We start from the raw sequence: 27,134 nt of genomic DNA, 5'->3' as shown, positions 1-27,134 counted from the left end.
TGGTGGAAAAGTTGGTCTACCTCTGGACCCGTCCGGCACAACTCCTGCAGCGAAGGCAAACTTCCTGCTAATTACTGCATTTAATAGCAGAGAAGCAGGCCATTTAGCCTCCATGTCAGTGCTGACACCAGTCTCCTCCAATGCTGCTCCACCACGGTCTCCTCCCTCCTTTACTCCCTATTGCACTGGCTTCCCCTTAAATGTACCTGCTCTGCTCCTCGTGGTAACACATCCCACATTCGAACCATCCTCTCTGTGGTGAGATTTCTGAGGACATTCCTTTTCCTGTTTATCAGTAATTACCTTGAACTTATGCCCCCTTTAAAACCCCCACATTACCATCAGCTCTGTGCTGAGATTTCTGAGGACATTCCTTTTCCTATTTATCAATAATATCCTTGTACTTATAAGCTCCCACATTAAGAGAAACATGTTGGCAACAGTAAAACGAATCACTACACGCACTGTGACCTGCTGGGCATCAACAAACCTGACCAGGTTACATCTGCTGATCAGAAGGTGCTGGAAATCCAGAGCAACAGACACAAAATGCTGGAGGTCACACACAACCTGCTGAGGTCCTCCAGCAGATTATATTTAATTTCTCCATCCAGGTCGTTGATTCTAGATTGTGAACAGCTGGGGTCCAACACTGGTGTCTGCACTGCTCACATCCTCCCAGTTCAAAACCAGCCCTTTTATCCCTAGCAACACACAGAAACTGCTGGCAGTTTCTGTGGAAATGAATAAACTGTCGCCGTTTTAGGCTGAGACCCTTCATCGGGACTGGAAAGGAAGAGGGAAGACACCAGAATAAAAAGGTGGGTGGGGTACTGTGTACAGTAGTTTAGCTACGGCCTAACCGCTGCTCTTTTATTGAACGTAAAACAGTACAACGCAATAACAGGCCCTTCGGCCCACAATGTTGTGCTGAACCAATTAAATTAGTCATCAAATAATCAAGTAAGCTAAACTCTTCTGCCTAACAATGTCCATATCCCTCCATTTCCCTCACATTCATGTACCTTTCTAAATGGCTCTTAAAAGTCCCTAATGTATCTGCCTCTACCACCAGCCCAGGCAGTACATTCCAGGCACCCTCTACTCTCTGTGTAAAAATACTTGCTCCTCGTATCTCCTTTCAAATCACCCCCCCTCTCACCTTAAATGCATGCCCTCTGGTATGAGACGTTTCAACCCTGGGGAAGAAAGATAGTGTCTGCTACTCACTTTATGCATTTCATAATCTTATAAACCTCCATCCTCAGCCTCTGCCGCTCTGAGGAAAACAACCCATGTTTGTCCAACATCTCGTTATGGAACATGCCCTCTAATCCAGGCAGCATCCTGGTAAACCTCTTCTGCACCCTCTCCAAATCCTCAACATCCTTCTTATAATGGGGCAACCAGAACCGTATGCAGTACTCCAGATGCAGCCTAACCAGAGGACTATAAAGCTGTGACTTTTGAACTCAATGCCTCGATTAATTATAGTTCCAGTTTTCAGTTACTCGGTCAGTGAAGGTCAGAATTCTTCACTGTTTTATCTCTTTGTCCCAGAACTCTCAGGAGCCTGTGGACATGCACCCAGATCTTATGGCCCTCTACATTTCCTTTTGTTCTGTGTATGCCTCTGCTCTGTTTGCCCTTGCCCAAACCCATCACCTCACACATTTTGAAAGATTAGCCTTACTTGTCACATGTACATCGAAGCATCGAAACGTACAGTGAGATGGTGAGATGGAACAGTCAGGGATTACCAGGGAGAACGTACATCGAAGTCAACCCTCTCTCCATCTGGGATTTTGGGAACGGAAATCTGAGGAACAACCAACCTGTAAGAGACAAATGGGAGAGCATCACCTCTGGAACAGTGACCACAGTGAACCATCTTCTGTAACACTGGCCTGTGAGTAGGTTAGGTTTTTCATATGTTTGGGACCACTAACTGGCGCTGAGTAGAATCAGACTTACGTATACCTGCCAAATATACTCTAATTTGCATGCAACAGTGGCCACTCCCCAGAACACTGCTTCAACAGGCAGGCTAAACCAGATGAGGTAAGCTAGCAGGCCTCATACCCCAGTGAAACAGGGATATGCCTATCCTAGCATGTAAAGTCAGCTCTAGGTGAACGAGACGAACGGCGAGATCCAATGGCCAAGAAGGTGGTTCTGCAATGCTTCGTGGAGAATGAGAAGCATGACAAGACACAGAAGAAGTCATGGTCATCTAGTGCAGGCAAGGAAGACCCTAGTTATGACGACTACTCGTACCACTGGATGCAGACTTCTGAAGTTGAGAGAGTAAAAACTGCCCCAGTACATTGGCTTTCTCACTTTAAAAACTCTCCTGCACAAGTTTCTTCTGTCATCATTGGATATGACTGACAACCAATCAATCAATCAATCATACTCTGAGATAAAATCAATAAAAATCAATATTTAACCTGCACAGACTTTTGGCTGGGAGAAACCACTGAGTTAAGTTTTTAGGGGTATTTTCTCATTTTTTTTATTATTGACTAGAATGGAAAATTTTTATCTTGTACACATATCCTAAGGTTGATTTCAAACCAAAGCTTCTCAAAGAGAAGGCCGGCAGATATGTAAAGGGTTAATTGAAAGTCCTTACTTTGGTCTGGGCCGCTCCTCTTCTGTCCACCGGAGAGAAAGAGAAGAAATGTTAATTTTTGCAGAGAATGACATAAATTCTGTTTAAAAAACAAAATCATGTTCAAAGCATGACAAGGACATCAATCAAAGTAAGAATGTCAAGGTTACAAAGCCCCAGCATGTAAACCCAAGAGCAAGAGGTGTGCATCCTTAAATCCTATCCACGCCAGCTTGGGTTTAACCCCCACCTGCCTTCCCCCTCACCTGGCTTCACCTGTCACCTTCTAGCTTGTATTTCTTCCCCTCCCTCCACCTTCTTCTGACACCTCCCTTCTTCTTTTCCAGTCCTGATGAAGGGTCTCGGCTCAAAACTGCTTATCTTCCTCCATAGATGCTGTCTGACCTGCTGAGATCCCCCAGCGTTTTGCACGGGCTGGAATCAGAGGATCACTGGTATAACAGTCGGGCGTGGGGGCCACAGCGAGACCACAGTGGGAATGTGGTAGCGACTGCTGACACGCCCATAGAACGAATGTTTATATTTCCAGATCAGCAGCCAGAGTTCCAGACCAATGTTGCAGAGTCGAGAGTTCAAATCCCACCACAGTAGTTGGGGGGGGGGGGATAAAATATCCAATATGATTAAGTCTGGAATAGAACTGGTTTTGCATAACAATAGTAATGGAAACTCTGGAATCAGTGCGTGGTTGAGAAAACCCATCGAAGGGATCTGCTGAATTGCCAGAAAGAAATAGTCCTGCCTTGCCCAGTCACAGGCCCTCAGTATGGTGTGTTCTGGACTTCCTCTTCAGCGAGGGGCAGTTAGGGGAAGAGGGTAATAAACATTAAGGCATCAGTATAAATACAAAATGCTGGGGGAGCTCGGCGGTCAGGCAGCATCTATGGAGAGGAATAAACAGTCGATGTTTTGGCTGAGACTCTTCATCAGGAATGGAAAGGAAGGGTGAAGAAACCTGAATAAGAAGGGTGGGGGAGGGTAAGGAATACTAGCTGGCAGGTGCCAGGTGAGACCATGTGAGGAGGAAGGTGGATGGATGGGGGAGAGGGGAATGAAGTGAGCAGCTGGGAAGTGAGAGGTAGAACACACACAAAAGTGCTGAAGAGAGAAACTGACAGGATGCGTGTTGCTTCTGCCCCCGGGACAATTTCTCAATATCCCTCTGTGCTCTTCACTATCTCTACATGATCCTCTCTTAAACACCTTTTTCACCCCCGAGGAGAACATCTCCAAGCTGCTGTGTACCCGCACAACAAAACTTTATTATCCTGGATTTATTTTGGAAACTCCATTCTGCAGCTTCTTCAGGATGTGATGCCAAGAACTGGGCACAATATTCCGAGCAACCCAGCTTTTGTACAGGATCTTCATGATTTTCTTGCATGTTGTCCTACACTTAAAGAGACCAGGGTCCCATCAATTTTTAACTGCTTTCCAACTTGTCTTGTTATTTTAAACAATCTGGATCATTATCATTTTTAAATTTAGTGGTTCAGCACGGTGCCCCGCCGCCCGATTACGCTCATGTGAACAGTTATCCTACTGATCCGTACGTCTTTTCGAGGTGGGAGGAAACCAGAAGAAATCCATGTGACCACAGGGAGAACGTACAAACTCCTTACAGACAGCGGCAGGATTGAACGTGGGTGACTGGCGGTGTAATAGCGTAACACAAACCGCTATGCTACCATGCAGTCCCCTTTCATTTCTTGTTTTGTTTTTGTTCTTTTTAATTTCTTTTCAGGTAGAGTAAAATCTGATAATCTGGTGTCCTCAGGACTTTGCAGATGATGGGCTATTGAATTTCCAGGATGCTAATTCCCAAACAGACTTTGATTACATGAAGCTCAGTAGCATAATATGGTTTACAGCAGGTGGACCCAGTGAATGTAAAGAGAGTAGAAAATACGCAAGCACTCCAGACCCGGTGGGAAACCTACCCCGACTCCTGACTGTACCTTTATCCTTCACCTTGGTGTCCCAGATGCCAGCTAGGCTCCAGTGATTAAGATGACTCACAATCCAGACTCTAACCCAGATCTACTTCAGCTCCAGTTCTAACTGCATACCTGTCGCACAGTCCAGCTCCTCCACCCTGGACGTCACTTTATTCCAAGATTATTTCCCACCTTGTGATTATTTCTGTGATATTCCTGATTACAAGGGGCCACTTGCTTAGCAGAAACAGGAGGTACAGGTGCACTGAAGAAGTTTTGCTACGCAGAGAGTGTTTCCCAACCAGAACTCACCACCCACAAGTGGGGTGGGAAGTGAATCAGTGCATTTAAAGGGGAATTGGAGGCAGTTGAAGGATCAAGGAGACTTTTTTACACAGAGGGTAGTGAGGACCTAAAGTGAGCTCCTAGAGGAATTGGTCAAGGTTGGTACAATTGCAAAGTTTAAGAGGCATCTGGATAGGTATGTGGAGGGGAGAGGTTTGGAGAATCATGGGCCAAACATGGGCAACTGGGACTAGCAGGGAAGATGCTGTGGTCAGCATGGACCAGATGGGCCAAAGGGCCTATTTCCTGCTGTATTACTCTACGACTCTATAAAAATACAGTTGTTGCTTGATGTGTTCTGCATTGTTCTTCTGAACATTGTGGGCATGCTTGGCTGGCGCTGGAATGTGTGGCAACACTTGCGGGCTGCCCCCAGCACATTGTTATTAACGTAAACGACACACTTTACTGTGTGTTTCAAGGTCCACGTGACAAATAAACGTAAATCTTGAATCACGAAACAGTTCTCTGATCACTGGGGATATAGCAGGGAAATGGGACTGATTAGTTTGCCTCACAGGCAGCATAGACTCAATGGGCCAGATGGCCTTCTATGCTTACCTTGTTGAGCTGACATACAGTCCAATGGCGGAGACAGCAAGATTGAGAAATGGGAAGGAGCAGAAGGGATGGAAGTTGGAAGAGTGAGGGGGGAAAAGGGAAATGATTAATACAGCTTTGACTCCAAAAGAAGTTGCTCATCAGTTTCTTGTTCACCACCAGTGTACAGCCAGTGATTCACCAGCGGTGTACAGCCAGTGATTCACCAGCAGTGTACAGCCAGTGATTCACCAGCAGTGTACAGCCAGTGGTTCAACCATCTCATCTCCCTTTACCTTTCATTGTACTTCCATAGATTTCTGTCTACAGATACAAGCAAACTCTTTCTACTTATAGCCTTGTGAGACTCAGATGAGTTCCTTGAACACTGAGGGAGCAGGGTTTGGACTGATTGCGGGTCTGTGGAATGTGCGTATGACATTCACGGCCTTATCCCTGAGTCTCAGTATGCAGCCAAACAACAGGAGATGAAACTGACTCCCTCATAACCCAACGCATGCCATGCCATCACAAGAACAACTTGGGAGCACAGAGCAGCCTCAGCATTGCACAATGGCCAAGAGCATTCTATAGTCTGACACCAAGCGAGATAAAGAGGCAATCAGGCGCCAGCCAAAAGCATGGTCGATGTAGGAAGTTTTATGGTGGGCATTCCAGATTCTGGGTGTCAGACACTTGTTGAAAGACACTGAAGGATGAATCCATGTGATGCTAAACCTGTGGATTTGGAGAGATGAAGTAGGAGGCATTACTGTCCCTGCAAACCCACACGTTCATGGTTCCTGATTTGTGGTCACTTGGTGGAAGTGGCAGTATTTCACATAATAAACCAAGGATGCATCACCAATTGGTAAAGGTAAACGGTCTAGTAACATAAAGACAAGAGCATTGGAGCTGTTGGCCCCCCAAATTACCCCCACTCCCCATTCACTATGATCACAACTAATATGCCCCAGCTGTATTTCCCCTCCTGTGCTGGTCCACAAAATCCTGATTTTTTTTTTTCAAAAATGTATCCACTTCCTCTCTAAATATTCCCAAATGATCCAGTCTGGACAACCCTCCAAGGGCTGAAAATTCCAGCGATTCACCACATTTTGTGAGAAGGTCTCTAAGCACCCCAGTTTTAAATTTCCATCCCCTCACCTTGTCTCTTCATGTGAGACTTTCCCACAGCTTGAAACATCTCAACATCCACTCCCTGCCCTCCAATGACCTTCTGTTTCAGGAAGATTTGACCTCAGCTTTCTAAACTCCAAAGAATGCACAACTCTTTATCTGCTTGTGCTTACAACCCAAGGGTCAGGTATTGACCAACTGAGCCAATTTATAGCTACAAAGAGAGTTACAGTGGATATTGAAACAGTTTCCAACAAGATACCGCGGCAGAAAGTGATGAAAAGAATTATGAAACGGGATAGGCGGAGTATATGGTTGGAAGTTGCATCAAATTCGACTGAAAGTCTTGAAGCAGGGAAGTGATCGTCTCATAATTGTTCCCTTGCACTGAGTGGTAGTGTCCGCTACCCAGCAGTGTAGGACTCGGGGACAAGGTGGGGGCCAAAAGTGGCCCCACAGTTGTAGTGGTTGATGCAGCCTGACTCCAGTTATAGGAATAATAGCCCAAATCTCTGCAATAATCCTACAATCACTGGAATAATCCCCCATTCACTGGATTAATAGTCCCAATCACTGGAATAATCCCCCAGTGACTGGAATAATGGCCCCAATCATTCGAATAATAGCCCCAATCTCTGAAATACTCCCAGACACTAGAATAATGGCCCCAATCACTGGAATAATCCCCAAACACTGGAATAAAAAACCCAAGCACTGGAATAATAGCCCAAATCACAGGAATAAAAGACCCAGTCTCTGGAATAATGGATCCAATCACCTTGTTGGAATCTGCTTCAATATCTGCTGTGTTCCTCTTTATAATATAGAACAATTCTTTTTTTAACTGTAATTACACTAAAGCCAGTGTTATCCACAGACATGGGGGGAATGCCTGGGTAGGGGAGGGTGGTCATAAATCGGTGGGGTGGAGCAGGGGTGAGGGCAGAAGGTAGATAATGTTGAGAGGGAGTTTATATACACACACACATTGCGGCCTTCCACAGATATGGACAGCAGATGGCAAATGCATATCAATGAGGGCAGGAATAGTTTGGAAACAAATTCCTAAACGGAGGATGAAATGAGATTTCCCTACAAATAAGTTGTTAGAACTGCAGCTCAGATTTGTATACTATAGTGATAAATATTCCAAGAGTATATAAGGGATTTTAAATAATCTAAATTGGTCACAATTCCTGTGCAGAAACATTGCCTCGTGGTCTAAGTGGATTTCTGTGAGGTTGAGTGTCCGGGGCTAAGGACTGGAGGCCTGGAGGCCTGGAGGCATGGAGGCAACCTGTCCTGGAGTTGGAGGCCTGTCTGTGTGTGTGAGAGCGTGGGTGGGTGGGTGGGTCGGAAAGGGGCTTGTTTTGCTGTTGTTGCTGTCGCTGTTTGTGTTGTTCTGCTGAGCATTGGGGGCACGCTACGTTGGCACCAGAACGTGTGGCGACAGTTGCGTGCTGCCCCCAGCGCATGCAGGGGGTGTGTTGGTTGTTAATGCAAATGATGCATTTCACTGCACGTTTTGATGTTTGTTCATTCATTCCTTTTGTGCTGTGATGTATGACGTGGATGATCGTGGTCAATGGCCGTGATTGTTCTTGGCAAAGTTTTCTACAGAAGTGGTTTGCCATTGTCTTCTTCTGGACAGTGTCTTTAGAAGATGGGTGGCCCCGGCTGTTATCAATACTGTTCAGAGATTGTCTGCCTGGTGTCAGTGGTCGCATAACTAGGACTTGAGATATGTACCAGTTGCTTATATGACCTTCCGCCACCTGCTCCCATGGCTTCACATGGGGGGGAGAGGGGAGAGGTTAGGGGTTGGGGTGCTAAGCATGGGGGGAGGGGAGGTGCCAAGGGTGACCTGCAGGCTAGCAAAGGGAAGGAGACGTATCTCCACCCTGCCAGCCGATGTTTCGATATACACAAGGTAAGTAAACCTGGATATGGTGAGTTGTGTGTGTTTCCATGGGTTTAGTTGATGATTGGAAGCATTATTCCCGCTGCAGCGGAGGGAGGTCTGCAGAGGTAGAGTGTTTTCTTCTTCGAGCTGTGCAGGAGTTGATACTTTGGCCGCTGTGTGGAGTTTGCACATTCTCCCCGTGTCTCGTCTCTCATCCCAATGACATGTAGGTGGGTTGGCGGGTTAACTGGAGAGGGTCCAGAGGAGGTTCACAAGAATGATCCTGGGAATGAAAGGGTTAACATATGAGGAGCACTTGATGGCTCTGGACCTGTACTCCCTAGAGTTTAGAGAAATGGGAGGGGGGGGGGCGGTGGAATCTCATTGAAACCTATTGAATATTGAAGTGGATGTGGAGAGAATGTTTTTTACAGTGTGGGAGCCTGGACCAGAAAGCAGAACAGTAGGACGTCCCTTTATCAGTAATTTCTTTAGCCAAATGGTGGAGAATTTGTGGAATTCATTGGACAGCTGTGGAGGCCAAGTCATTGGGTATATTTAAAGAAGAGGTTGAAAGGTTCTTTATTAGTAAGGGCACCAATAGTTACAGGTAGAAGGCAAGAGAGGGATAGTAAATCAGCCATGATGGAATGGCAGCGCAGGCTCAATGGGCTGAATGGTCCGATAATCTTATGGCCTTTATTGGCCAAAGTAAATTACTCTTAGTGTAGGTGAGTGGCAGGGCAACTAGGGACGTTGACTAGGCTGCAGGGAGATGTGTAGAATGGAACTGACTAGATCGGGCTGAGGTAGACTCGATGGGTAGAATGGCCTCCTATGCTGTGAGAAAATATAAAAACATGAGAAAATGAAGAGAGAAAGTTTAACGGAGAACAGATAGAATTGTTTGAGAAAGCAATGAGGGAGAGTGTTCTGTGACAGACTATGGTAACAGTTTAAAAGTGACAGAAAATTTATAATCTCAAAGAATTTTGCTCTTTTGTAAATTTCATTGCTGTGACACAGAAAAAAGTGACAGAAAATGAATCATTACTAAACACAAAAGGAAATTTGGTAAAGAAATGAGGGAAGACATTTTTGACTCCAGCTCGTTAAGTGGAACAGATCAAAATGGGCTAGTAGTGGTACAATGGGCTGAACAGCCTGCTTTGGCTGGATTAAAACCATAGTAATGACTGTATTGGTGGACGTTGAGAAAACCCATCTTCTCTAACGTCTTTTGGGGAAGGAAGTTTGCCATCTGTATCCTGAATTTCCTATATGTTACCCTGGAACCATCAAGATAATTGACTCTTCACTGCCTTCTCAATTCTGGCAACTATGGATGGACAATAAATGCCGGTGTGGCCGCTATTCCAGGGAGTGAGTGGTTAAAAATAATCTCTAAATCCAAGAAGTGGCCAGCTCCATCTACCTTGTTCCTCTTGTTCCTGATAGTCCTCTTCTGAATGGATGGAAGCAGAACAGAAGTTAGATCGTCTCACACAGCTGCAAAGCAGACTACAAAAAGAACATGAGCTCAGCTACAAGACTATTAGTCCTGACAGTGTGGACTCAGAGACTCCCTGGTCATGGATTAATGGTATATACTTGTGTCAGAAGCAATTAATAAATGATCATCAGCTTTAAAAATACACTGACATTTCCTGCTGGAATAAAAATTGCCACAGTGAATGCCAGTATTGCTTAGACAGTGGGTATACTTTGTATCTAAAGGTAAGTTCCTTCTGTGGAGAACCAGCTGTGCTTACTGGGCCAGGGAGAGTGTGTCACAATCACCCGAAATATGTTTGCTGTCCCACAGGGATACCTAGCCACTAGACTGTCCAGGTTTTTTCTGTTTTGGCAATGTGAAAATAGAACATAGAAATCTCCAACACATTACAGGCCCTTTGCCCCACAATGTTGTGCCGACTATGTGACCTATTCTAGAAACTGCCTAGGATTTCCCTACCGCATAGCCCTCTATTTTTCTAAGCTCCATGCACATATCTAAGAGTCTCTTAAAAGATCCTATTGTATCCACCTCTACCACCATCGCTGGCAGTACGTTCCACGCTCCCAACCGCTCTGTGTATGAAAAACCAACATCTGCCATCCCCTTGGTACCCAGTTCCAAACATCTTAAAACCCCCTTGTGTTATCATTTCAGCCCTGGGGGAAAAGCCTCTGGCTATCCACTCTGGCTATCAATGAACCTCATCATCTTATACACCTCTATCAGGTCACCTCTCATCCTCCGTCGCTCCAAGGAGAAAAGGCCAAATTCACTCAACCTATTCTCATAAGGCATGCTCTCCAATCCAGACAACATCCTTGTAAATCTCCTCTGCACCCTCTCTATGGTTTCCACATTCTTCCCGTAGTGAAGTGACCAGAATTGAACACAGTACTCCAAGTGGGGCTTGACGAAGGTCTTGTATAGCTGTAGCATTACCTCACAGATCTTGAACTCATTCCCACGGTTGATGAATGCCAACACACCATTTGTTTCTTAACAACACTGTCAACCTGTGCTGCAGCTTTGAGTATCCTATGGACAACAACCCCAGGATCTCTCTGATCCATATGATGTGGAATGTTTATGTACTGGAGTAAGTCTGTCTCAGATTCCACCTGTCAAATGTGGTGTGTGTTATCACGTACAGACACACACACACACACTCACACTCACATGCACTGATACATCCACACTCACACACAGGCATACACACACCCATGCACATGCATATACAATATATTCCAGCACATGCACATATACACACACGCACATGCAGATGTACACATGCAGCTTGCTTTCCCATGACCTGGAGGCATGTGATTATATAACGGTGGAATAAGCAGTCAGTAGAAGCTGTTTGAACTTGCCCTTGACCTGGATGGTGAGCCCGGCCAGTCTGTCAGAATGTAGCCAAGCGGCCACAGTGCAGACAGCGGCAGGTCAATAATGAAGACCGGACATGATAGCCTGGTCATTGTGGGACAATCATCTCCTCAGCCGCCTGCTCCTGATGTTTGCCCAATGAATTCAGCCAACCATTAGATGAGCTCTTTACTTTGTGTGAACAAGTTTGTGCTTCGGATTTAAATATGCCCTCTCTACGTGCCAATATCAACACTCGTTGGCGGTACCAATAGATAATGATGAGCCCTTGAAAGGTTCTAATGAGCTGTCGATTCCCATGGAATCAAACCTCAGGGGAGATTCCTGAAAGAAGCTGCTATAAATGCACATCAGTAAAACACTTCAGGAGGTGACTAATGATCGGACATTTCCTACATGAAAATAATCAGTGCAATCAGAAACTAACACATAGCATAAAACTTAAAGACTACATACTCAATAGAATCATTTGGTTCTGAAATTCAAAGCACAGAGGGTTGAATTAAAATTGATTTGAATCTCATCTTCTGAATGTAACTGGAGGGTGATTTCATTACAGGGAAATTGCTGCTGGCTTCATCAACCATCTCACCACAGTTTGCAAGTTCTCTTCAGTGTCTTGTCTGGTCCAACTGTGGTGTGGGAACACTTCCCCTGGGATACAAGTATTCCATGATTAGCAACACACATAAATGTTGCTGGTGAACGCAGCAGGCCAGGCAGCATCTCTAGGAAGAGGTGCAGTCGACGTTTTGGGCCGAGACCCTTTGTCAGGACTAACTGAAGGAAGAGCTAGTAAGAGATTTGAAAGTGGGAGGGGGAGGGGGAGATCCAAAATGATAGGAGAAGACAGGAGGGGGAGGGAAGGAGCCAAGAGCTGGACAGGTGATTGGCAGAGGGGATACGAGAGGATCATGGGACAGGAGGTCCGGGAAGAAAGATGGGGGCGGGGGGGTGGACCCAGAGGATGGGCAAGAGGTATATTCAGAGGGACAGAGGGAGATAAAGGAGAGTGAGAGAAAGAATGTGTGTATAAAAATAAGTAACAGATGGGGTACGAGGGGGAGGTGGGGCATTAGCGGAAGTTAGAGAAGTCGATGTTCATGCCATCAGGTTGGAGGCTACCCAGACGGAATATAAGGTATTGTTCCTCCAACCTGAGTGTGGCTTCATCTTTACAGTAGGGGAGGCCGTGGATAGACATGTCAGAATGAGAATGGGATGTGGAATTAAAATGTGTAAAATTCCATGATTAGCACCAGTTTTAAGCTGGTGGTGGTGGTGGGGGGGTGCTCTATGGTTTGGCCCTCCCTATTGCTTCATGTAAGGAAAGAATTGGGTGACTAATTTAACCCATTAGGCTCCTGAACCAATGTGGATAACTTCATTCACCTCAACACTGAATTATTCCACAACCTACAGACTCACTTTCAAGGATTCTACAACTCATGTTCTCAGTACTTCTATTTTCTTTTTGCACTACATATTCAATTTGATCATTATATATATATATATATATATATATATATATATATATATATAAAGTTCTTACTGTAATTTACAGTTATTATTATGTATTGCAATGTACTGCTGCCACAAAATAACAAATTTCATAACATACGCCAGTGATACTAAACCTGATCCTGATTATTTATTTACCTTTTAAAAATTATTTGTCTTTTTTTCCACATTGGTTGTTTGCCTGTGTTTGTTATTTATGGTCTTCCATAAACTCTATTGTATTTGTTAATTTTCCTGTAAATGCCTGCAAGGAAATGAATCTCATATGGGGACCCACAGTATGCATACTTTGATAAATTTACTTAGAGCTTTGAACTTGGACTTTGAATGTAGAGCAATCCTGTCACTCCACCTGTTCTTTCTTCATAGCCCCACAATGAACCGAAACAGAGGCCTGCCCAATTCCTATAGTTTAATTGGACCTCAACAAGTAGGCATTTCATTGACGTAAAGAGTTGGTGCCATTGGCCATTGCACTTTCCCTAGTGTATCAGAATCATGCATGTTGTAAACTGCCCCAAGTCCACACCAGCCACTTCCACCAACCCCAGTCTATCCCAGATACACAACCTCGATTTGGCCCTCAAGGGGCCGTTTGCAGTGGACAGTGAATCTGCCAAGCCACACATCATTGGGATGTAAGAGGAAACTGGAGCGCACAGACACAAGTTGCATCGTCACGGGGAGAAAGTAGGAATAGAGGTCAGGATTGACTGGAATCGGGAGTCTGTGGCTCATTGAGTTGATATGTTAGGTGCATCAGGATGATCTGCATTGAGTAGCAGTGGAGGTCAGTGGAAGGAAGAACTGAAAATATGAACAAACTTTTCTCAGTAGATACTACTTCAAACTTTCCGAAATCAGCCTAGATTATCCAGAGTAGGTACTAGGCCAGGAGGAGAGGGGCAATGACTGAAAGGCATTTTACATCTAAAGTAAATAACCACACCACTGAGCGATTTCTAGAAAGTAATGAATCTCACTCTCTGTTCTGCCACTCAGATCTGCACCCCGAGGTCCCTCTGTACACCAGTGTGAAGATCCTACCATTCACTCAATAATTTCTTTGACCTTTAACCTTTCAAAATGGAACACTTTACACCTATCCAGATTAAACTCCACTTCTCCGTCCAAATTTCCAATGTTTCTATATCCCACTCCATCCTCTGACCAGTTTCTTCATTATTCACAACTCCACCAATTTCTACGTAGCCAGCGAACTAACTAATTAGATGACCTGAATTTTCATTATTACAGTATTATGAACAACAGAGGGCCCATTGTCAAACCCCTGTAGAACCGCATGGGGCACCAGACCTCCAGTCAGAGAAACATCTACCCTCTGTTTTCAATGAACAAACCAGTTTTACTTACCAGCTCACTGTGACTTTGGAGAGGAATGTGCTGCTGTATTCAACCAGTGCCACTTGTTAGCTAAATATTGACAAGGTATCATCTGCTTTTATGACCACAAGATTTAGGAGCAGAATTAGGCCATTCAGCCCATCAAACCTGCTCTGCCATCCCATCATGGCTGATATATTATCCCTCTCAACCACATTCTCCTGCCTTCATCTCGTAACCATCGACACCCTGACTAGTCAAGAACCTATCAACCTCTGCTTTCAATATACCCAATGACTTGGTCTGTGGCAATGAATTCCACAGGTTCACCACACTCTGGCTAAAGAAAGTCCTCCTCATCTCTGTTCTAAAGGGTTGCCCTTCCATTCTGAGGCTGTGCCCTCTGCTAAGAATAATACCAAGAAATCTTTAATGTGCATGGGAGCCTTGTTTTAACACTTAATCAGCTGGATAGCACCTCTGACTGGATGGCATTCCCTTAGCGTTGACTGGAAGCATAGGCCAGGAGTTAGTGCTTGGGCTGCCTTGTACCACTGGCATCCCATACTCTGTCTGGGCTTATCACTATCCAACCTTCGTTCCCTCAGGACCACGCAGTACACTCCTTCCATTGTGGAGCTCCACAGTAAGATAGACAAATGACTGCAGTCGAGCTTTATTCAATGGTGCATAACTAACTGTACACGTTACTGAAATAACTATTAGTTATTGCAGCCTGTAAATCATCAAAATCTCAGGTGATTTCATGCTGCAAGGTTTCCTTTAGGTTGTTATAGCTGGGGGTGGTAGTGGGGATAAGCTCTCACTGCCTATTAAATGCTCTCAATGGTGTGCACCTCAAATGCCCTCTGACAACCAAGTCCAGCTCCTGGTCTTCACGTGTGGCTTAGCTACTAGGCCTGGTTGAACAAGTTAAAAATGCAGATCCATTTTGTACATGTCTACCCTCACCCCATCCTCCCACCACCCTACCAGGGATAGGAGTCCTCTTGTCCTCACCTACTGGCCCACAACTTCTGCCATCCCCAACGGGATCTCAGCACCAAGCACATCCTTCCCTCCCCTCACTTTCTGCTTTCGACAGGGGTCGTTCCTTATGTGATTCCCTTGTCCATTCGTCCCTCCCCACTGATCTCCCTCCTGTCACTTATCCTTGCAGGTGGAACAAGTGCTACACCTGCCCCTAAACCTCCTCCCTCACTATCATTCAGGCTCCAAACAGTTCTTCCAGGTGAGATGACACTTTACCTGTGAGTCTTCTGGCATCATATACTGTGTCTTGTGCTCCTAGTGTCACCTCCTGTATATCAGTGAGACCTGACATAGATTGGGAGACTGCCTCGCTGAGCACCTGCGCTCAGTCCACCATAAAAAGTGGGATTGCTCAGTTCTAGTTTCAATTCAACTTCCCGTGACCTCCCCTACTGCTGCGATGAGGCCACACTCAAGGTGGAGGACAATACCTTATATTCTGTGTGTGTAGCCTTCAACCTGATGGTATGAACTTCGATTTCTCTAACTTCTAGGAACTGTCCCCCTTCCTCCTTCACCATTCCCCATTCCCAATTCCCTCTCTCACCCTATCTCCTTACCTGCCCATCACCTCCCTCCCTTCCCCTTCCCTTTCTTCCAATGTCTTATGGTCTCTCCTATCAGATTCCCCCTTCTCCAGCCCTTTATCTCTTTCACCAATTGGCTGCCCAGCTCTTTACTTCACCACTCCCTCCTCCCGGTTTCACCTATCACCTGCTACCTTGTACTTCTTCCTCCCCTCCCCCACCTCCTTACTCTGGCTTCTCATCTCTTTTTACGTCCTGATGAGAAGGGTCGCAGCCGAAAACATTGACTGTACTCTTTTCCATAGCTGCTGCCTGGCCTGCTCAGTACCTCCAGCATTTTGTGTGTGTTGCTTGGATTTCCAGCATCTGCAGATTTTCTCTTGTGCTCAAGTGCTGCCTTGAGTTATTTGCGAGCCCTGTACGTTAAACAGATTGCAGTTCATGCTCTTTTCCTTGAGCAAAGGAATTGACTGCAAACTGCACTGACCAGCCATGAGGCACTCCCCAGTCACCTGAGATTATGCAACTGGAAAAATTGCCGATTCCTGCCTTCAGCTTCGGGCAGCTTGACTTTGGTTAAGGGGAGAGGATGTAGGAAAGTTGGGGACTGGTGAGCATGCTCTGAACCAGTCAGATCAGCAGCATAGTGCTCACACTATAAGAACTGAAGATAACTTGTATGTGCTCCTGAATTACTATGGCAACCATGACGTGTACACGAGTATGTAGAACTGTATATTTTTGGAAATCTATGTAAAATTTGTGCATCTGTTTTATTTGTCCATGGAACTAGCAAACTGGAATCTGAATTCACATGTAGACCAGGCGGAGAAGGGAACTGCAGCGTCCCTGAAACACTTTGGGGGACTCACAGTTAGGACAGTCCTATCATTCCCTAATTTTTAGTCTAGACATACTTACCCAAAGGAATTTTAAACTTTCAGCTACTCTGGTGGAATTTGAATGGATGTCTTGGAACAAGAGAGCACCGGATGTGTGGTGACACTTACGGGCTGCTCCATATGCCCTTGGGTGTGTTGGTTGTTAGTGCAAATGACACTTTCCACTTTATGTTTCGATATATAAACTTGAATCTTGAATGATTTTGCAGCTGTATGCTAACACACTTATAATTTATGCATGTCTGTTATATACACTGTGGCCACTTTATTAGGTCCTCCTGTATCTAATAAAGTGGCCACTGAGTGTATGTTCATGGTCTTCCGCTGCTGTAACCCATCTACTTCAAGGTTCAAAGTGTTGTGCTTTCAGAGATGCTGTTCTGCACACCACTGTTGTAATGCGTGGATATTTGAGTTATTGTCCCCTCCTGTCAGCCTGAGCCAGTCTGGCCATTCTCCTCCGACCTCTCTCGTTAACAAGATATTTTCACCCACAGAACTGCCACTCACTGGATGTTTTTTGTTTTTCGCACTATTCTCCGAAAACTCCAGAGACTGTTGTGCCTGAAAATCCCAGGAGGTCAGCAGTTTCTGAGATACCCAAAACACCCCAACAATAATTCCACAGTCAAAGTCACTTAGATCACATTTTTCCCTCATTCTGATGTTTGGCCTGAACAACAACTGAACTTCTTGACCATGTCTGCATGCTTTAATACATTGAGTTGCTGCCATGTAATTGGCTGATTGGATATTTGCATTACTGAGCAGGTCAACGGGTGTACCTAATAAAGTGGCCTCTGAGTGTATATAAATATAAACAAGACACTCATGTGCACATATCAACAAGCAAGTTTGCATATATGTAAGATGTGGATGCATTCATGCGCACCTACCCACACTAAAGGATATCAACATGCAGAACTTTCTGTAGGAGTTGTAGATACTAACATGGATGCACACACAGCCTCAGTTAGTTATAGCAGCTTGGCTTTTTGCTGTTAGCTTTGAGCGGCTCAGTCTGATGCAGAGGCAGAGACTGATGGAAGAGATGACTCATCTTCTTGGCCATACTGCTGTCCCCCTTCGCAAAGCGAGGCAAGCGTACACAGTGAAAGAGAGAGAATTAGAGGGAGATGGAACATCAATCATCATTGCATCTGGGTGCAGGAACGGCGTGGAGACTGCATATTGAGCGTTATGATGAAGGGCGTGAAGACCGTTTCTCAATGGAAGGAAAGGCCTGCCTTTCTTTAGCATCTTTCACATCCCCTCAGCACAGCCCGAAGTTCTTTGCACTCAACAAGGAACTTAGTACAGTCAATGGTGCACTTGCTGGAAACGTGGCAACAAGTGCACACAGCAAGATCCCAAAAGGACAACTGATAATCAGATTTAGGACCATAAGGCAGAGGAGCAGAATTAGTGAGGTTGTTAGATAAATATTCAGCACACACTTCGGATTACTGGAGAACAGAGCATGCAGGTTTTGTTTTCACTTAAGATGGCAGATAGGGCCTTGAATCGTAGTGTCATTGGCAGGGCATCACCATTAACAGTGAAGATTTCCCTCTGTACTGCTCTGCAGTGCTCAACTATGCTCAGGCCTTCAGAGATGAACTGCAACCCTTGACCTTCTGCCGTGCCCATCTCGGCTAACTTGTACTTCAACGATTTCAGAATTGGTACTGAGCACCGTAGTGACGGGCACATTGTTTATCCGAATTACACTGATGTACGTGATGCACAGATACAAACACCAAATAGCAAATATCACAGCCATGCATCAGACAAGTACAATGCAAACATACCCACAACCTTGTAGGCAGCCCCATAGGAAGACATCCAATGACATAGAAGTATGAAAGGAAAGGCTACATAGGTTAGGACTATATTCCCTCGAGTGTAGGAGAATGAGTGGAGATTTGACAGAGGTATACAAAATTATGAAGGGTGTAGATAGGGTAAATGCAAGCAGGCTTTTTTAGGTGGCACAGGCTTGTTGGGCTGGAGGGCTGCGTCTCTAAATAAAAAGTAAAAAATAAATAAGTAAACTAAAGCCCAGGCGGAGCTCCGAGACTGTGGCCCATTGTGATGTGTTAACATTGTGTTTGCCTCTTGTTGATAATCACACGTACGTCGAATAGACTGTGTTATCTTCCCTGATATTTGGGCATCACTGACCCTATTAATCAATGTTCTGACACTGGAACTGTATAAATAGTTCATCTAATCACAAGCAAGAGAGAATCTGTAGAGAGAATCACACACACACACACACACACACACAGAGTCTGCCAACGAGTCTTGGCCCAAAACGTCGACTGTACTTTTTTCCATCAATGCTGCCTGGCCTGCTGAGTTCCTTCAGCATTTTGTGTGTGTTGCTTAAGTAATTAATCTGATGTTTAGTACATTAGCAGACAGAACCAAGCGTAAACAAGTTGCAGCATAGTTCAGTAAAAGACCTGTTGAGTGGGTTTGGCAGCAGGGTTAGGGTTTGATGGGGGTACATGACTGTCTATCACCTGAGCTGGGATGCAGACACACAGAGGAGAATGCAGCCACTTAGCAGCGTACCTTCTTCGGGCTCATCTTCTGTGACAACAAACAGGAACTTTGTATTAACCACATCGCAGCAAGAGGCAAGATCCTGACAATATCTTCCATGACCAATCTAGCTGTGCGTGGAGGCATTTTGCAAAGCAGAGACAGAGATGCTGTGGAGCACACACAAGTACCCAAGGACAGAGAACAAAGTGCGACAGGACCGAGCAAATCACCCTGACTTGGATGGAGCTGCGGCCGAGTTGGGCCGATCTTGAAATAAATTGGCAGTTCTGATGAAGGGAGAGCAGCGTGAAATGTTTGCCTCGTCACAGAAGCTGCCTGACCTGCTGTATGAACTGTCTGATCTCTCTCATCCGCAGATCTTGCTCCCGTTCACCGTGGGCATTGCAGCCCAACAAGAAAACACAAACTTCACATTTATCATGGAAAAAATGAAAGGGTGAATCGACACTTACCTTCCTGCTGTTCCCTGGCAGAGAGAGGATAGAAGGAAAGAGAAATTGGTTAATGAGCATGATTTTAAAAATGGTGCAAGTTTTGATGAGTTAACAGGGAGGATTTATTAAATAACCGTCTGACAGTTAATGTACAGACAGAATGTGTGTGGTAATGTCAGGTTTTGTTTATAGGCTGGTCAAAAATTATCATCCTCCTCTCCCCACCTTCTTATTCTGGCTTCTTCCTCCTTTCTTCCCAGTCCTGATGAAGGGTCTCGACCTGAAATATCAAATGGCTATTCCCCACCCATAGATGCTGCCTGACCTGCTGAGATTCTCCAGCATTTAGTGTGTGTTTTTCCTACAAATGTGATGATATCACCAGAGAGAGACCTTGAAAATCATGCCTATCCATTTAAGGATAATTACTTTTTATAGTTTGACGAGGGATAAAGTGAAGTTTCTTATGGGATACTCATCGATCAAGTGCCTCGTTTTGTTCCACACCTTTAATTTTGTGCAATTGAATTTTGCCAGACTTAGTTAGAATGGAGTAACACAGGAGGCAAACTGTGCACAGAAATGTCCCACACAGTAACACATACAAAATGCCGGAGGAGTTCAGGAGGGGAATAAAGGAAGGGTCTTGGCCCAAAACGTTAGTTCTTTGTTCCCCATCCATAGATGCTGCCTGACCTGCGGAGATCCTCCCGCACTTCGTGTGTGTTGTACAAGGTGAGCCCTCTAAATAAAACGAAGGAATGATTTGTTAAATTTGCTTGGGACTGGGGCTGGTCTGGGTTTGTGTAAGTGGTGCCTGAGGCAGCTGAGTGGGCTGAAGGGCCAGTTTCTGTGCTGTAGACCTTGACTTCACCCAAACAGCGAGTTATGGCAACCAGTACAGTTGCATAAGAGAAAGAAATAGACGTAGAGAGTACGAGGAGACTTGTGTGGAGCACATATACACCAATCCTGGCCTTACAGCGTGCTTCAGTGTATAATACTGTCCCTCGATGCCCCTCAGCTTCAGGAGAGGCTGATTGAATGGAACTCAAGCACATCCTCCAGTAGCAAGGTTGGGACTGTGGCTCTGGGAGATGTCTCAACAGACGATAAGAAGTCCAGGTAGAGTGGAGAGCCAGAGACTTTTTCCCAGGGCAGAAATGGCTGGTACAAATGGGCATAATTTTAAAATGATTGGAGGAAAGTATAGGGAGTATGTTAGAGGTAAATATTTTACTTAGAGAGTGGTAAGTGTGTGAAATGCACTTCCAGAGGTGGTGGTAGAGCAGGATGCTTTCGGGGCATTTAGGAAACTCTTAGATGATAGAAGAATGGAGGGATTGAAGGGTTAGATTGACCGCAGGGTAGGTTAAAAAGTTGGCACAACATCCTGGGCCGCATGGCCTGTGCTGTGCTGTAATGTTCTGTGATCTATGTTCTCACACCCATGATGCTGCCTACAGTTGGGGAACGGTGAGTATGGAGTGGGGATGGAAGAGCGGCTTGGACAGCAAGGGAGGAACCTCTCGCGGTTTTCTGCTGTCATTGTAAGTGCCCCTGGGTGTTGAAGTACCGTACATACTCAGGTTTCTATGTGGATTTTTCATTCTTAAATGCTCTGGCAGTAGGACTGGCAGCCCAGAGGACTAGGCCTGAGAAAATCCAGGTTACAATTCAGATACAGATCGTGCCTTAGGTGGCTCTGGAGAAAATCATGGGGGCATTAAAATAATTCGTATTTTATTAACATTTTTTACCGAGTGTTCTATTCAGAGTCATAACCACATAGTAAAAAACAGTCTCACTGCGTCTACATTGACCTTCAAACTCCACTTCCCTGGATGGCCCTGGTCTGTGGAGACTCTCTGCGATGTTCTCACCAGATCTATTACATCTATTATAATCATTCTTCTCTTTTAAGTCTAAATTCTATGACTTTAAGAATATTTTTGTTGCTTTCCCCTTGGTAATGCCTCATGTAGCTATGTTTGAATGATCAGTCTGGATGGCGTACAAAACAAATCTTGGTACATGTGACAATAATAAGCCAATTGTAACGTACACTAGTCGTGTCATTATCCTCCCCAAATTCCCATTCGCTCTCATCAGCCTATACACTGGGGACAACAACTTCTCTATGTGCAGCTATATTTATTTTTTATTATCATTGCCTATTCTCTATGTTGGAGATGACTGAAAGGATGTTAAGTTGTGAGTCCAAAGATTACTGCAGGGTCTGATCAAAAGACCATAAGATAAAAGAACAGATGAAGACCATTCAACCCATCGATTCTCTACTGCACCACTCAATCATAGTTGATTTATTTTTCTTCAATCCCATCTTCTCTCTGTAATTTTTAACCCCTTTATCAATCACCAACCTGTCAATCTCTGCCTTAAATGCACCCAGTGGCTTGGCCCCCACAGCTGCCTATGGCAATGAGTTCCACTGATTTACCACCTTCTGGCTAAAGAAATTCCTCCCCATCCAAAGGGAAGTCTCTTTATTCTGAGGCCATGTCCTCAAATCCGAGACTCTCCCACTGATGGGAACAACCTCTCCGCATCCACTCTATCCAGGCCTGTTCGGGAGATTTCAGTGGGATCCCCTCTCGTCCTCTGAATTCCATCAGGTACAGGTCCAGAGGCAGGCCTGGCAAGGTAGACAGTAACCCTGAAGAAGACACTGAACGATCTAAAGCAAGAGGTCAGGGGATAGAACCTCTCAGAATCCATCAAACTCAAATGGATGTGTGCTCTTTAGTTGTGTAACTCTGAAGGGGTTAACAGACTACGTTAATGACTGCTTGTTTCTCAGGTCAGTCATCTCTGTGTCTCATTTCAGATTAAAGAGGAACGACAACTGGTGCCCCTGTGGAGCAGCAGTTAGTGCTACAATAACCTCTCCAGTGACTTGGGTTCAATTCTGACCTCCGGCGCTGTCTCTGTGGAGCCTCAACGATGCTCCTGAGACCATGTGGGGTTTCCTGGGAGTTCTTGTTTCCTCCAGTGTCCCTCTGTAAATTACCCAAGGGTAGCTGGGTGGTAGGAGGTTTGGGTAGAGTAGATAAGCATGTTGGAATGAACTATTTATGGGGATTTAATTGGGAATGAAACCAATGGAATGCCTGGCCTAGACCCGATGGATGGAGTGGCTTCCTTCTATTGCAGAATATGAAAACGTGGATAGAGGAGATGAAAAAAAAATCCAAGAAACGTACTCATAATCAGCAACGTCTTCAGTGTCAGACATGGTGAAGCTTAGAGTCTACCTGCAGTCAAAGAAACCGAACATTAGTGCATTGCCTACTGAAGACTGATATTGTTTAACAATTGTCAGGACTTGTACAGTCCGCTTGAAGTTCAGGCATTAGAGATGTCCTAGTTCAGAACAAATAAATGCAGGGAATAAGATTCATTGGGTAACATGTAGATTGGGGAGGCACAGTGGGCAGTGGTTAAAACCAATTCCTCACAGTTCCAGAGACCCAGGTTTGATCTAAACATTTAAAACTTTGACAAACTTCTGTACAAGTGTGCTGGAGAGTATACTGACTGGTTGCATCAAAGCCTGGTATGGAAGCACCAATGCCCTTGAACGGAAAATCCTACAAAAAGGAGTGGATGTGTCCAGACCATCACAGGTAAAGCCCTCCGCACCATTGAGCAAATCTACATGAAGCGTTGTCGCAGGGAAACAGCATCCATCATTGGGGAACCCACCAATCAAGTCATGCTCTTTCCTCACTGCCGCTACCAGGAAGAAGGTACAGAAGCCTCAGGACTCACACCACCAGGTTCAGGAACAATTGCCACCCCTCAACCATCAGGCTCTTGAACTATAGCTCAACCCCACAAGAAAGTGAATCTCAGGGCTGTATACGGTGACATATATGTACTTTGATAATAGTGTTGTTTCGATCCCAGCCTCCGGAGCTGGCTGTGTGGAGTCTGCATGGTTTCCCTGTGACTGTGTGAGTTCCTTCCACGTTCCAAGCTGTGCAGTGGGGTAGGTTAATTGGCCATTGTAAAGGGTCACTCCTTTGCAGGTGAAGGGCAGAATCTGGGAGGAGACGATGGGAATGTGGGGGAGAATAAAATGAGATCAGTGACTGTTGGTCAGCATGGACTTGATGGGCCAAAGGGCTGTTTTCATACTCTATGACAACACCCAGTAATGGTCGATGAGCATAAACCAGGGTATGATTTGTCCTCTACCAGGTGCAGGTACATAGCAGGCCTCTGGTTAGGTACCCACGAGCAACTAGCCAATGTGTTCATGAATTTCGAAGGAAGATTTGCACACAGGGATTTACTGAGCATGAAAGCAGATGGAGTGTCTCATTCAGCAACTGACAATGGACTGTGGCATTAAACATATGCCAACTGATTCCCGTGACTCCTTGCACAGTCTGTCTCTGGTGCTTGTGAGGGTGGTGGGGCCTGTAAAGGCTGGTCCATTGGTCATGAACAGGGACCTCTGTTTGCAGCGGTTCTGGGAGGGGAGGGAGGAGAAGTGAGGCAAATGACAAAGCATTGGAGCGGGCCACTGTAACCACAAGAGATTCTCAGATGCTGGAATCCTGAGTCACACATGCAAAATGCTGGAGGAACTCAGTCACAAACAAGAAAAGCTCTGCAGGTGCTGGAAGTCCGAGCAACACACACAAAACGCTGGAGGAACCCAGCAGGCCAAGCAGCATCTGTGGGAAAAAGTATGGATGACTTTTCGGCAGGAACTCAGTCAGCCAGGCAGCATCTAGAGAGAGGAATAAACGGTCACCATTTCAGGCCGAGACCCTTCATCAGGTCCTAAAATGTCGACTGCTTACTCTTCTCCATAGATTCTGCCCAACCTGCTGAGTCCCTGCGGCATTTTGTGTGGGAGCAGGCTACAATGTGTCACCCGGAGTCCCCAGAATCACAGGTTCATTATCTCAGATATACGTTGTGAAATTTGTTGTTTAGTGGCAGTACATAAAAGTTACAATTTTAAAATATTTTTTAAAAAGGGCAAACAGAGAACAAAATAATGAGGTACTGTTGAGGGTTCACAGACTGATCAGGAAACTGATGGGTGACGTTACCCACATCGCGTTGGATAGAATGTCAGTGTCTTTGTGAAAGGTTGACCTCATTTGAAAGGTTACATTACTATACAATGAGCGAGGATTTAATATAAAAGTCAGATTGCGTTTCAGAAAGCATTTGGTTTATTTTCAAGTCGCCCAGTCCCGGCGAGCTGTCTGTGACCCCCAACAATTTTGGAGCAACCCCATGAAAGAAGTACCAAGAAACTTTTGTCAGTACTCCATTGACAGCTGGGCATTTGAAAAACTCCTCTCAGATTGCTCATCCACTGGGAACACAATGCTCCCTTGGCCAGGAATGGTTGACATAATCCTTTTGCTCCATTCGACATTTGGTGTGCAATACAACAGGGAATACAAAAGCTTCTCTCTTGTAACCCTCGCTCACAGCTCAGGGCTATTCTGAGAAATCAGCGTGGTTTAGAATGAACAGCTTAATCCCAGAAGAATGCGCTCGAAATGTTTTCCAATTGAACAGGGAGCGCTGCTGGAGTTTAAAAGTCGGTCAGCAGCCTTGTCCTTTTCGTGTAGCTGAGTGACACTAGTCTGGTGCGTATTGACAAATTCTACAAAGCCCATATTGTCGGTGCACAATGTAACAGGGGGTCTGAAGTGAGATTTCTATGGTCCCTCAGGATCAGAGGCTTTTGTCCGTGAGGGGTGAGGGACATCCCCCTTTGCTCTGGGGACGGAGTGGGAGGTGTGGGTGTCTATGTCAACCATGCCGGAGGGGAATCCCGACTGAGGTAATGAAAGACGCACGGCAGGAATGGTACAGATGCTCATGTCTCTAGCGGGAAAGGCACAAGTTTAATTGTTTTAGTCACTTTGCTGTTGGTTATAAAATATTGAACTCTGGAACAAGTTCTCTCACCTCAGCTTGCTTTAGAACATAGAACATTGTAGCACATTGTAGGCTCTTCGGCCCACAATGTGGTGCCGACCCTTCAACTAAGATCAATCTAACCTTCCCTCCGACATAAACCCTCCATTTTCTATCATCCATGTGCCTATCTAAGAGTTTGTTAAATGCCCCGAATGTATCTGTCTCTACCACCACCCCTGCCAGTGCATTCCACATACCCACCACTCTGTGTGAAAAACTCTGACATCCACCCCAACCCCCCCCCCGCCCCATACTTCCCTCTAATCACTTTTAAATTATGCCCCTTTTATTCTCCATTGCCACCCTGGGAAGAAGCGTCAGGGTCTCCACTCTTAACATCTTGTACACCTCTATCAGGTCACCTCTCATTCTCCTTCACTCTGAAGAGAAAATCCCCAGCTCATTCTACCTATCCTCATCAGACATGTTTTCGAATCTGGGCAGTATCCTGGTAGAGCTCCTCTGCACTTTCTCTAAAGCTTCCACATCCTTCCTATAATGAGGCGATCAGAACTGAGCACAATATTCCAAGTGTGATCTAACCAGGGTTTTAGAGAGCTGCAACATTACCTCACTGTTCTTAAACTTTTCTGTCTGGACTATATTACTTTATCCTGTCACTTGATCGCTTTCACATTCATACCGACAAAGCCACATTCCATGTCAGTGACTGTCGTTTCTCGTTTTTACATCTCTATGTGAAATAGGAGAAGACCACTCAGCCCATTGAGTCTATTCCTAGCTCACAGATCAATCCCATTCGCCCTGTGACCCATTATAAGACCATAAGACATTATTATCATCATGTCTCCCTCGAGGATCAGCCACTCATCGACACACTAGACAGCCAACTTACCCAGCAACCTGCACGTCTTTGGGATGCAGGGAGAATGTGAAAACTCCACACAGACAGTGCAGGAGGTCGGGATCGAACTGGGGTCTCTGGAACCGAAAGGCAGCAGCCCTCCCAGCTGCAACTCTGGGCCCCGCATTGTGCAGCTTGTTTTGTGAATGCCCTGCTCCCAGCACTTCCCCCCTAGTCTACTCGCCCCACTCCATACCCCTCTCTCCTGGAACGCGGATGGGGCTGCTCGTCCTCACCTTCTACCCCAAGCATTCTCTGACGTTTTTGCCATACCCAGTACAGTGCCAATCCTTTCCCCTTCCACCTTCCAAAGGGACATTTGCCCCCATTCCCTCCTGCTGTCGGCACACAGTACAGCACAGGGTTAGACCCTTTGGCCCATCATGTCTGTACTGGCCACAATGCCAAATTGAACTCTTTATTCATTTAGAGATACTGCCCAGAATAGGCCTTTCCAGCTTTTCAAGCTGCACTGTCCAGTAACCCCCGGCTACCCCCAGTTTAATGCTACTCGAATCACCGGACAATTT

At 45.4% G+C, this 27,134-nt stretch overlaps 2 protein-coding genes across 7 annotated transcripts in view; one reads left to right on the top strand and one right to left on the bottom strand.

The window, feature by feature from the left end:
- tnnt1 (troponin T type 1 (skeletal, slow)) overlaps positions 1 to 19,350 on the bottom strand; it is a 43,538-nt gene extending 24,188 nt beyond the window's left edge. The window contains exons 1-4 of the mRNA XM_063062510.1: positions 19,333 to 19,350; positions 9,936 to 9,965; positions 2,636 to 2,657; positions 1,775 to 1,835 (exon numbers count right to left, since the gene is read on the bottom strand). The gene's annotated coding sequence lies outside the window, so the exon portion shown is untranslated. The remainder of the gene's footprint in view (positions 1 to 1,774; positions 1,836 to 2,635; positions 2,658 to 9,935; positions 9,966 to 19,332) is intronic.
- The window catches only part of LOC134353936 (uncharacterized), a 431,517-nt gene that overhangs the window by 23,984 nt on the left and 380,399 nt on the right, over positions 1 to 27,134 (top strand). The window lies entirely within an intron of this gene.

Source organism: Mobula hypostoma, chromosome 11, assembly GCF_963921235.1.
Source record: "Mobula hypostoma chromosome 11, sMobHyp1.1, whole genome shotgun sequence".
Lineage (NCBI taxonomy): Eukaryota > Metazoa > Chordata > Chondrichthyes > Myliobatiformes > Myliobatidae > Mobula > Mobula hypostoma.
Note: the sequence above shows the minus strand (reverse complement) of the source record. Positions and strands in the feature narration are given on the sequence as shown.